Raw genomic sequence first — 12,565 nt, 5'->3', positions numbered from 1 at the left:
GTTATCCTTTACTATGCCAAATCCAGTGTCATCATACATTAAGTAACAGACAAATATTTTATGTAGCAATCTTAAATGAAGACTTCCATTGCAATGGCAACAGGGGAACATGAATTTACTGAATCATGGTATGTTTCCAACTTTTTAGGGGGCTTAAGGATGACATGGCTGAAGACCCCAATCCCCGTGAACACCCAGTGCCTTCCTCACTCCTTCATCTCTCTCATTTCTCTCTCTCTGTCAGCCCTTGTTTGTTTCCTTAATAGCACAGCTTAAATTTCAATCTTTATCAGATACCTGGTCAACTCTGCTCCCCACTGGAATTATCTCCATAAGAGCAGGAACACTCATGTCTACTTTTGTATCCCAGCATCTAATGAGACTTCCATAAATATTTGGTAGATGAACAAAAGTCTGAAAAGGTAAGGGCTGAAACATACAGTCACAATCAATGAACAGATCCACAAGGTCTGACTGGAATATTTCATACCTCAGGAAAAAACACAGTGCAACAATACTCAATAAACAAAGGAAAAATTTTAGGTGAAGCGAAGATTATCAACTCTAAGAGCGAAGGAAGAGACAGAGAGCAAGTTAGAAAAGACTACGCTAATCTATAAACAAGCCAGGACTAACTGGAATAGAGGGAGTAACATGCAGCACCTAAAACTTCTTTCACTAGCACTTCCAAGGACTTACTCCTTTCCACAAACATGTAGTAAGCTTCTCCAGTGCATTTTTTTTTTTTTTAATTTTATAGCTACTTTATTTATTTCTTTCTTTTTTTATTTTTGGCTGTGTTGGGTCTTCGGTTCGTGCGAGGGCTTTCTCTAGTTACGGCAAGTGGGGGCCACTCTTCATCGCGGTGCAGGGACCGCTCTTCATCGCAGTGCGCGGGCCTTTCACTTTCGCGGCCCCTCCCGTTGCAGGGCACAGGCTCCAGACGCGCAGGCTCAGTAGTTGTGGCTCACGGGCCCAGCTGCTCCGTGGCATGTGGGATCTTCCCAGACCAGGGCTCGAACCCATGTCCCCTGCATTAGCAGGCAGATTCTCAACCACTGCGCCACCAGGGAAGCCCTCTCCAGTGCATTTAATGTTTATCACCTTTATCGTCCATGACTGTCAGGCATAATGCTGCCTTCAAAGAAGCAAGCTGTCCAAGAACCCAGATGACATCTGTTCATTGTTGCTGTAAAACAGCATAGAAGTTAACATTTGAAGAGCACTTTATCTTTTCAAAGCAGCTTCATGAATAATAGTGGGGGACTTTAACACCTCACTTACACCAATGGACAGATCATCCAAAATGAAAATAAATAAGGAAACAGAAGCTTTAAATGACACAATAGACCAGATAGATTTAATTGATATATATAGGACATTCCATCCAAAAACGGCAGATTACACGTTCTTCTCAAGTGCACACGGAACATTCTCCAGGATAGATCACATCTTGGGTCACAAATCAAGCCTCAGTAAATTTAAGAAAATTGAAATCATATCAAGCATCTTTTCTGACCACAACGCTATGAGATTAGAAATGAATTACAGGGAAAAAAACGTAAAAAAGACAAACACATGGAGGCTAAACAATACGTTACTAAATAACCAAGAGATCACTGAAGAAATCAAACAGGAAATAAAAAAATACCTAGAGACAAATGACAATGAAAACACGACGACCCAAAACCTATGGGATGCAGCAAAAGCGGTTCTAAGAGGGAAGTTTATAGCTATACAAGCCTACCTAAAGAAAAAAGAAAAATCTCAAGTAAACAATCTAACTTTACACCTAAAGAAACTAGAGAAAGAAGAACAAACAAAACCCAAAGTTAGCAGAAGGAAAGAAATCATAAAGATCAGAGCAGAAATAAATGAAATAGAAACAAAGAAAACAATAGCAAAGATCAATAAAACTAAAAGTTGGTTCTTTGAGAAGATAAACAAAATTGATAAGCCATTAGCCAGACTCATCAAGAAAAAGAGGGAGAGGACTCAAATCAATAAAATCAGAAATGAAAAAGGAGAAGTTACAACAGACACCGCAGAAATACAAAACATCCTAAGAGACTACTACAAGCAACTTTATGCCAATAAAATGGACAACCTGGAAGAAATGGACAAATTCTTAGAAAGGTATAACCTTCCAAGACTGAACCAGGAAGAAACAGAAAATATCAACAGACCAATCACAAGTAATGAAATTGAAACTGTGATTAAAAATCTTCCAACAAACAAAAGTCCAGGACCAGATGGCTTCACAGGTGAATTCTATCAAACATTTAGAGAAGAGCTAACACCCATCCTTCTCAAACTCTTCCAAAAAATTGCAGAGGAAGGAACACTCCCAAACTCATTCTATGAGGCCACCATCACCCTGATACCAAAACCAGACAAAGACACTACAAAAAAAGAAAATTACAGACCAATATCACTGATGAATATAGATGCAAAAATCCTCAACAAAATACTAGCAAACAGAATCCAACAACACATTAAAAGGATCATACACCACGATCAAGTGGGATTTATCCCAGGGATGCAAGGATTCTTCAATATACGCAAATCAATCAATGTGATACACCATATTAACAAATTGAAGAATAAAAACCATATGATCATCTCAATAGATGCAGAAAAAGCTTTTGACAAAATTCAACACCCATTTATGATAAAAACTCTCCAGAAAGTGGGCATAGAGGGAACCTACCTCAACATAATAAAGGCCATATATGACAAACCCACAGCAAACATCATTCTCAATGGTGAAAAACTGAAAGCATTTCCTCTAAGATCAGGAACGAGACAAGGATGTCCACTCTCACCACTATTATTCAACATAGTTCTGGAAGTCCTAGCCACGGCAATCAGAGAAGAAAAAGAAATAAAAGGAATACAAATTGGAAAAGAAGAAGTAAAACTGTCACTGTTTGCGGATGACATGATACTATACATAGAGAATCCTAAAACTGCCACCAGAAAACTGCTAGAGCTAATTAATGAATATGGTAAAGTTGCAGGTTACAAAATTAATGCACAGAAATCTCTTGCATTCCTATACACTAATGATGAAAAATCTGAAAGAGAAATTATGGAAACACTCCCATTTACCATTGCAACAAAAAGAATAAAATACCTAGGAATAAACCTACCTAGGGAGACAAAAGACCTGTATGCAGAAAACTATAAGACACTGATGAAAGAAATTAAAGATGATACCAACAGATGGAGAGATATACCATGTTCTTGGATTGGAAGAATCAACATTGTGAAAATGAGTATACTACCCAAAGCAATCTACAGATTCAATGCAATCCCTATCAAATTACCAATGGCATTTTTTACGGAGCTAGAACAAATTATCTTAAAATTTGTATGGAGACACAAAAGACCCCGAATAGCCAAAGCAGTCTTGAGGGAAAAAAATGGAGCTGGAGGAATCAGACTCCCTGACTTCAGACTATACTACAAAGCTACAGTAATCAAGACAATATGGTACTGGCACAAAAACAGAAACATAGATCAATGGAACAAGATAGAAAGCCCAGAGATTAACCCACGCACCTATGGTCAACTAATCTATGACAAAGGAGGCAAAGATATACAATGGAGAAAAGACAGTCTCTTCAATAAGTGGTGCTGGGAAAACTGGACAGCCACATGTAAAAGAATGAAATTAGAATACTCCCTAACACCATACACAAAAATAAACTCAAAATGGATTAGAGACCTAAATATAAGACTGGACACTATAAAACTCTTAGAGGAAAACATAGGAAGAACACTCTTTGACATAAATCACAGCAAGATCTTTTTCGATCCACCTCCTAGAGTAATGGAAATAAAAACAAAAATAAACAAGTGGGACCTAATGAAACTTCAAAGCTTTTGCACAGCAAAGGAAACCATAAACAAGACGAAAAGACAACCCTCAGAATGGGAGAAAATATTTGCAAATGAATCAACGGACAAAGGATTAATCTCCAAAATATATAAACAGCTCATTCAGCTCAATATCAAAGAAACAAACACCCCAATCCAAAAATGGGCAGAAGACCTAAATAGACATTTCTCCAAAGAAGACATACAGACGGCCACGAAGCACATGAAAAGATGCTCAACATCACTAATTATTAGAGAAATGCAAATCAAAACTACAATGAGGTATCACCTCACTCCTGTTAGAATGGGCATCATCAGAAAATCTACAAACAACAAATGCTGGAGAGGGTGTGGAGAAAAGGGAACCCTCTTGCACTGTTGGTGGGAATGTAAATTGATACAGCCACTATGGAGAACAATATGGAGGTTCCTTAAAAAACTAAAAATAGAATTACCATATGACCCAGCAATCCCACTACTGGGCATATACCCAGAGAAAACCGTAATTCAAAAAGACACGTGCACCCGAATGTTCATTGCAGCACTATTTACAATAGCCAGGTCATGGAAGCAACCTAAATGCCCATCAACAGACGAATGGATAAAGAAGTTGTGGTACATATATACGATGGAATATTATTCAGCCATAAAAAGGAACGAAATTGAGTCATTTGTTGAGAAGTGGATGGATCTAGAGACTGTCATACAGAGTGAAGTAAGTCAGAAAGAGAAAAACAAATATCGTATGTTAATGCATGTATGTGGAACATAGAAAAATGGTACAGATGAGCCAGTTTGCAGGGCAGAAGTTGAGACACAGATGTAGAGAATGGACATATGGACACCAAGGGGGGAAAACTGCGATGAGGTGGGGATGGTGATGTGCTGAATTGGGTGATTGGGATTGACATGTATACACTGATGTGTATAAAACTGATGCCTAATAAGAACCTGCAGTATAAAAAAACAAACAAAACAACTAATACTAAACTTTCATTGGGTTATTTGTATGGAAATATGTTAATATAAATGTTTCAGACATTACATGAAATTTCTAAAAATCTTATATTTGTATTTGTATGGAAATATGTATGGAAATATGTTAATATAAATGTTTCAGACAGTACATGAAATTTCTAAAAATCTTATATTTGTATTTGTATGGAAATATGTATGGAAATATGTTAATATAAATGTTTCAGACATTACATGAAATTTCTAAAAATCTTAAAAAAAAAAAAAAAAAAAAAAAGCAGCTTCATGTATTTTTTTTCTCAACAGAAGTATTACGATAGAAGTACTATCTTTCCCATTCTTTAAATACAGACACATAAAAGCACTCAAAGCCTGGAATTTGAATCCCAGCTCTGCTACATACCTGCTGTGTGATCTTGGACAAATTATTTACTTTCTGTGAGTTCAGTATCCATGGGGAAATTAGTATCTAACTTAAGGGACTGTTATGAGCATTCAGTGAGATTAACACCTGCAAAGAACACGACACAGTAAATGCTCAATAAAGGACAGTAACGTTCCCTATGGCCTCCTTAAATAGTTTGTACAAGATTTCTCAGCTAGTAAGTTGGTAAACCTAGGACTTAAACCCAGGTCTCCTGATTCCTTAATCTGTTTTCTTCTAGCCACATCACTTTGGCAGACTGCCACATACTACTGAGCACATAAATATATTCTGACAATAAGCGATCACAACATTTTTATCTATCAGCAACTAATTTTAGCTTTGAGAAAAAGGGACCAAAAAAAAGATCTAATTAACCTGGGGGCAGAAGGGGTTCGAAAATATAAAATATAAATTACCCCCAAACCGTAGTACAGGTTGTACCATAGCACTTCCGTACAAACAAAAGTTATGACAAGAAACAGAAAGTTCTCTCTGGGTTTATGAGGAACAACTGGAGAAAGAAACGAGCATGACTATGATTCAAGGAACTTAAGGGTATTTTTTTTTGGTAAACCAAACCACTGGGCAAAAAGATTTGCATCCCATTCCAAAATAACTCTATCAGGGCTGAGAAGTATCTTAAAAAAAGAGACCTCAGTGTGCTAACAACAAACTTTTTCTCCAATTCCTTTAAGAGTAAGATAAGTGGGAAGAGTGAGATAAATTGTCAACATAAACTGTCAACATAAACGTTCATGAAGATCCTTGAAGACCATAAATGTTTGTTCTGGATTCGGTGTTAATAAGCAGCATAAAGGAGCATGATCAAAAGAATAAAAGTTTCATAAGTATCCTAACACAAGTTGAAAATATTTTGAAAATTATACAGTATAAAACTAAGTTATTACTCTGTTAATAAAAATAACTGATTGTTTTCAAAGTGATATACATAACTAATCTTTTTCAAGTGCTATACATAACTCCTTCTAGGACAAGTTCTAGAAGACATTCGAAGAAGTTCACATCTTTAACAATCCCCAAGAGAAGAGAAGACAGAATAATTCAGTCACATCCTGAATTTGTAAATTCTGAAAAGAAATGCCAGGAGAGAGCTTGATCTGACTTTGAAAGAACACAAGATTTAACCAAGAAAGGTAAGAGTTGAGTGAATTTCTATCACAAAGCAGGGGAGAAGCTGATAAGAAGCTCTACCCCTCCCCACCAGCACAACCACATTTCTTGTCCTCCTCAATTCAACTTAAACCTCTGCTAATTATTTTCTACAGAAGCATAACAAAATGTTCCTAACATTTCTTCCTGACACTCAGAGCAAATTCCATTTATTATTTAGCATTCATTAGTAGCCACTAAGATACTACACTAACTCTACATTCTATGCAGAACCTATCAATCCCCAGACAGTAATGTCCCTTCCTTCTCTAAATTTTTTCCTCTGATATAACTTCTCTTCTACCATAAAAACTTTTCCAGAGAACACACATTCTTAGCCTAACTTCCCAATCTAGATTCTCCATAAAGATAAGTCTCATGACTCCTCATGAATCCCCTTCTGGGAGCACTAAGGTCCTGGTAACTAGGAAATCACTCATGATCAAGGGCCCTTCATTTAAATCCTGCTGACCTCACCAAAATAATAATAACAATAATAATAAGGAACAATAATCCTTCCAAAACTCATATGAGAAGTCTAAATCTGTTAAAGAACATAGACTTGTATAGTTTCCATCCAAGGACTACAAATTTAGTCTCTTCTCCCTTAAGAAAGCCTATCTCCTACTGATTCTACGTATGTATTGTGGAAATACTTATTCAACCTAGAATGACCTCTAGGTTATATTTTTCAACAAAGAAATTACACAAATTAGAATCATGGCACTGAATCCAATGAAAATAAAATGAGTAAGAACATATAGTCTCCAAAATTTCCAAGCTGGGAGAGAAAAGGAAAACATAATGGAGTTCCCAGAATGCTAACTTTCAATTTAAATATCTCAATATTTGAATGATTTCTACACACAGGCTTTTTAACTCTAGTATATGCAGTAACTAAGCCACTAATCAAATACAAAACTGGTCCGAAAGAGACTCCTTGGGTTTTATTTGGATTCTTCCTAGAAAGCACTCTCTGAGGATAAATATCTGACTTCAAAATCTTGACCATCCTCTGCAGGACGTTAACCACTTAACACCATAGTTGAAAGACTTCCAAAGAGAAACAGGCTGAGGGGAAGGAGGAGAAATAAGTATCAACCAGAAAGCAAAACAGACAGCAAACAAAATTTTCTATCGAGAAACAAAGCAATTGTTTCTTTCTACTCTCGCTAAAATGATACAGACTTTCAAAAGCAAAACCAGCCAAAGATCGCGTGGTCCCTTTACTTCTGCAATCCCCAGTGACGGACTCTATATTCCTAAGAAGGAAAGATCACAGACAATCAAACGGCAAATCACTATGTGGATAAAATGACTGGTAAAGTGGTGGGGGGGAAAAATTGAACTGGTAAACAACAAAAAATGACTTACGGTGCATTTAAAGATCTGTCAGGGCTACGGGGAAAAGTCACGTCCTAGATCAGCCTCAGTTTCCCTACCCAAAAAAGGCGAGAACATGACACTTCGCTCAGAGGAGCCAGAGGGCCCTGTTCCACAAGCCTCCACCTATTCAAAGGCCCCTTCAAAGGCCGGACTCAGCAAGTGTCCCCAGTGCAACTGAGTCATGACACCCGGAGCCTTTGGGGGGTGGAGGGTGAGGAAGAGAGGAGAGCCAAAGCGCGCAAAGCTCTATCCGTTCCTGGAAAGCGACCTTCCCCACACACTGGGGGTACCGACACCCGCCCCAGAGCCAACGTCCCCTCCCTACCAAACCACACCGGGCAGCCCCACCATCTCTGCGTCCTTCCGGCTTCTCCCTCAGTTTCCCGCCGCCTCACCGACCGCGCCCCCGAACGCAGCTGGGTAGTTCCTCCTCTGGCCGTGTCTCCGCTGCCGACCCGCCGCCCACCCGCCGGCGCCAAGGTCTTCTCAACCCGGCGGCGGAAGGATGCCGGGCCGGGCCTCTCAGGCTCCTCCCGTGGCCTACCTGAAAGGCGGGAGGGGGCTCAGTTTGCAGCCCAGCGAGTGGACTGAGCCACAGACTAGAAGAAGAGGCAAGGAGGAAGCAAGGGGTTCGCTCTACCGACCAGCGGGAAAAAACAGCCTGAGCGGGGGGCCTCGCGGATAAGTCAGCCTTCCACCCGGCGCCGCCACCACTCGGAAAACATCAAGCAAGAAGACGGCAAAAGATCACCGAATACACGAACGCCCAGACATCAAAGGAGGAGCACCCAGGCAATCGTTCAAGGAACTAGAGTTGAGCGTCGAAAAACAGCTTCGCTCCAACTCAAGGTCCGGCTCCTGTCCAAGGCATAAATAAACAAACCCAGATCATAAGCCACGGAGTAAAGCAGACTGGGCTTCTGCCATTTTCTGTGTCAGCTGCCTGCTGTCTAAATTGTTTAGAGAACCCAATTTTTCTTGAGAGTGTTGAAGATCAAGTCATAGTATAATAACACGTTATCTAACTATAGTTCAGCGACTACATTATGGACTCTCAACACTATCCCAACTGAGCAAATTTGACCTTAGTTTCCTCATGAAACAGTGAGGTGAATGAAAAAGATGATAGATAGATAGATATATAGATAGATAGATAGAGGTATGACAGAGGCACAGAGAGAATGAGAGAATCCAGACTGAGGAACAAAGTGAATAATCTGTATTAAAGCTCCAATTTAGCTCCCATAAGCATAGCAGAGAGAAACTGGAAAATTCAGGGTTCTGTAGTCTGATCTTAAGACAGGAAAAAACAAAAACAAAAATAATACACGTACTGCTTTTCTCTTTTATTTTATTCCAAAGGCCTAGAACCACAGGTGTGCTTCTTAAATAATAACCAAGTCTCTTTGGGTTCTGAACTTAACAAAGTGTGTTGACATTTTTATCATCACAATAGCCTTTTTCTGAAGTCTCTTAGTAGACAGACTAATATGGTCAGCACAAATATGGATTAATATGTTCATCCCAGGCACAATTTTGTAAATCATATAGATCACTACAATATGGATTACCAACTGTGAGCAATAATAGTTTACCTTACCTCCTTCCTTCAAGGAGGGAGGAGACTTGGAGAGTAAAGGTGTAAAAAGAAAAGATAGTCCCAGCCCTTAAAGAGTATATAATCTAATCAAAGTGAAAGCCCACATTCTTAAAACATTAGCTTTATTTACAATTTATTGTAATTTTTTTAAAATCCTTTAAATTTATGAAAATATTTAAGGAACAAGTCATATGTATAAAATGTAGGATAAGACCAGCATCCATAATATGAGGACAAAATGCTTTATTGTCTATCACATTTTTTTTAATAAATTTATTTATTTATTTTTGGCTGCTTTGGGTCTTCATTGCTGTGCATGGGCTTTCTCTAGTTGCAGAGAGTGGGGCTACTCTTCGTCATGGTGCACAGGCTTCTCATTGTGGTGGCTTCTCTTGTTGTGGAGCATGGGCTCTAGGTGCGCAGGCTTCCATAGTTGCAGCACATGGGCTCAGTAGTTGTGGCTCACAGGCTCTAGAGCACAGGCTCAGTAGTTGCGGCACATGGGCTTAGTTGCTCTGTGGCATGTGGCATCTTCCTGGACCAGGGCTTGAACCCATGTCCGCTGCATTGGCAGGCCCATTCTTAACCACTGCACCACCAGGGAAGTCCCTTGTCTATCACTGTTTTAGAGGACTTTTCAAATGAGTAAACATTATAGCAACATTTATAAAAGCTTAAAAAGAAAGAATTTAACAATCTGCTTCCAAAACATGAAGTTTTAATTTGTTCATGTTCTCATGAAGTCCTTGGAAATATTCTACATAATTTTTCATTTTATTTTATTTTTATTTATTTAATTTTTAGGCCGTGCTGTGTGGCTTGTGGGATCTTAGTTCCCCACCAGGGATTGAACCCGGGTCACATCAGTGAAAGCACCACGTCCTAACCACTGCACTGCCAGGGAATTCCTCTACATAATTTTTAAAGTTTAAGCAGAGATACAATAGTGTTATTTTTTTGCATTATATTATTTCCCTATTAAAGTCTTTAATAGTTGTTATTTTAAACAATGGCACAATATTCCATTGAGAGGATTTACTGAACATGCTTCCCATTTTGAATATGTATCTTGCTTCCAAACATTTTCTGTGTAATAGGTATTGCAGCTCCTGGAAAGAGGCAGTTATAACCTTATTATTTATGATTAGAATCTACTGCACAGGACTTTCCTGGTGGCACAGTGGTTAAGAATCCACCTGCCAACGCTGGGGACATGGGTTCGAGCCCTGGTCTGGGAAGATCCCACATGCCACAGAGCAACTAAGCCCGTGCACCACAACTACTGAGCCCACACTCTAGAGCCCACGAGCCACAACTACTGAAGCCCGTGTGCCTAGAGCTCATGCTCCGCAACAGGGGAAGCCACAGCAATGAGAAGCCCATGCACCACAAAGAAGAGTCGGCCCCACTTGCTGCAACTAGAGAAAGCCCACAGGCAGCAACGAAGACCCAATGGAGCCAAAAATAAATAAATAAAATTATTTATTTATTTAAAAAAAATAAGCTACTGCACATAAACAAAAAGAGTAAGGAAACAAGGGGCTTCCCTGGTGGCGCAGTGGTTAAGAATCTGCCTGCCAATGCAGGGGACATGGGTTTGAGACCTGGTCCGGGAAGATCGCACATGCTGCGGAGCAACTAAGCCCATGTGCCACAACTACTGAGCCTGCGCTCTAGAGCCCGTGAGCCACAACTATAGAGCCCACGTGCTACAACTACTGACGCCCCTGCGCACCTAGAGCCTGTGCTCTGCAACAAGAGAAGCCACCACAATGAGAAGCCCACACACAACAAAGAGTAGCCCCCACTCGCCGCCAACTAGAGAAAGCCTGCGTGCAGCAACAAAGACCCAACGCAGCCAAAAATTAATTAATTAATTAAAAAAAAAGAGTAAGGAAACAAGGCAGAGGTTTATTTCTCTGTCATATAAAAGAAATCTAGGGTAAGGTGTGGCCATTCAGCATCAGGGACCAGGCTTCCATCTTGTTGCTGTGACATGTTCAATAAGTGGTTTTTTGTCTTAGATCCAAGACAGCTGCTCAAGCTCTAGCCATCATGTCTACATTCCAACCAGCAGGAAGCTGAAAGAGGAAAGGCATGTCTCCTAGCCATAAGGACACATCTTGAAAATAGCACAGGACATTTCCACTTACATTCCACTGGCCAGAATTTAGTCACATAGCCACACCTAACTAGGAATTTGTCTTTATCCTGGGAAGCCATGTACCCATGAAAAGTCAGGGGCAAGTGGATTCTAGGAGACGACTAAATAAGCAGTCTGCCAAATTCCTAGAGCCAGCTGAGTGGCAGGCAAATAGACTTTGCTTTACTGTTTCCCAGGGCTGAGTTTCTACTTCTAGAATACACGCTTTAGGGAAGCTTCCTTCTTGGGGAGGTTGTGGGGCTTAAGTGTCTAAAGGTACAGCCCTCACTCAAACTTGACCCATACAATGACTTTATTTTGAAACCTTGACTTCAGTGAGGAAAACTAAACAAACTACTTTCGAGGCTGTAAGAAGTTTTTGGTTTTTCAAATCTGGAGACATTTATTTTGGGAAAAACACCTGAAGGTTATGCAAATATAAACCTAAAATCAACATCTGAAAACGGAGATGTTTGAGAAACTGAGGCTAGACTGCTCTGTGAAACCATGGAAAAGATGGTTTATTCTGCAGGCAGAGTTGCATCTTTACAGATAAATTTCATTAGAGAAACTGTTTCAAGTGTGACAGTAAACTACTATTTGTTCTTATCAAGTCTATTTGGACAGAAGAGTAGATCACAAAAGATCAGGGGTTGAAACCCTCAAACCTACAGAAATCTTCTCACACTGGAGGAAGACCTGAGAAAAAGAAACCAGGTGGGCAGAAGGAAAGATCATCTTGGGATGTAACACAGAAGCCTACACCTTGGTGTTAAAAACTCAATAACTCATTATTATGTTGATTGTTGATTATTGTATTCTGATAGGATTCTTCTGGAGGAGTCACCCCCCTTGAAGGTAAGAGGATGCTTCCCCTGAAGTAGGGTGACCAACTGTCCCAGATTGCTAAGGACTAAAGGGTTTCCCAGGACACAGCACTTTCCGTGCTAAAACTGCGACAATTGAGGGCAAACCGGGAGAG

At 39.7% G+C, this 12,565-nt stretch overlaps 1 protein-coding gene across 12 annotated transcripts in view; it reads right to left on the bottom strand.

Moving 5' to 3' along the window:
- AMBRA1 (autophagy and beclin 1 regulator 1) overlaps positions 1 to 8,587 on the bottom strand; it is a 184,225-nt gene extending 175,638 nt beyond the window's left edge. For 10 of the 12 annotated variants that reach the window (XM_057552760.1, XM_057552764.1, XM_057552761.1 and 7 more), the window contains exon 1: positions 8,385 to 8,587. The gene's annotated coding sequence lies outside the window, so the exon portion shown is untranslated. Of the gene's footprint in view, positions 1 to 8,188 lie in introns of all 12 variants that reach the window. The other 2 variants (XM_057552762.1, XM_057552765.1) reach the window with 2 other exon arrangements.
- Positions 8,588 to 12,565: the final 3,978 nt, after the last annotated feature.

The sequence above is a fragment of the Balaenoptera acutorostrata genome, chromosome 9 (genome assembly GCF_949987535.1).
Source record: "Balaenoptera acutorostrata chromosome 9, mBalAcu1.1, whole genome shotgun sequence".
In the NCBI taxonomy this organism is placed as follows: domain Eukaryota; kingdom Metazoa; phylum Chordata; class Mammalia; order Artiodactyla; family Balaenopteridae; genus Balaenoptera; species Balaenoptera acutorostrata.
Note: the sequence above shows the minus strand (reverse complement) of the source record. Positions and strands in the feature narration are given on the sequence as shown.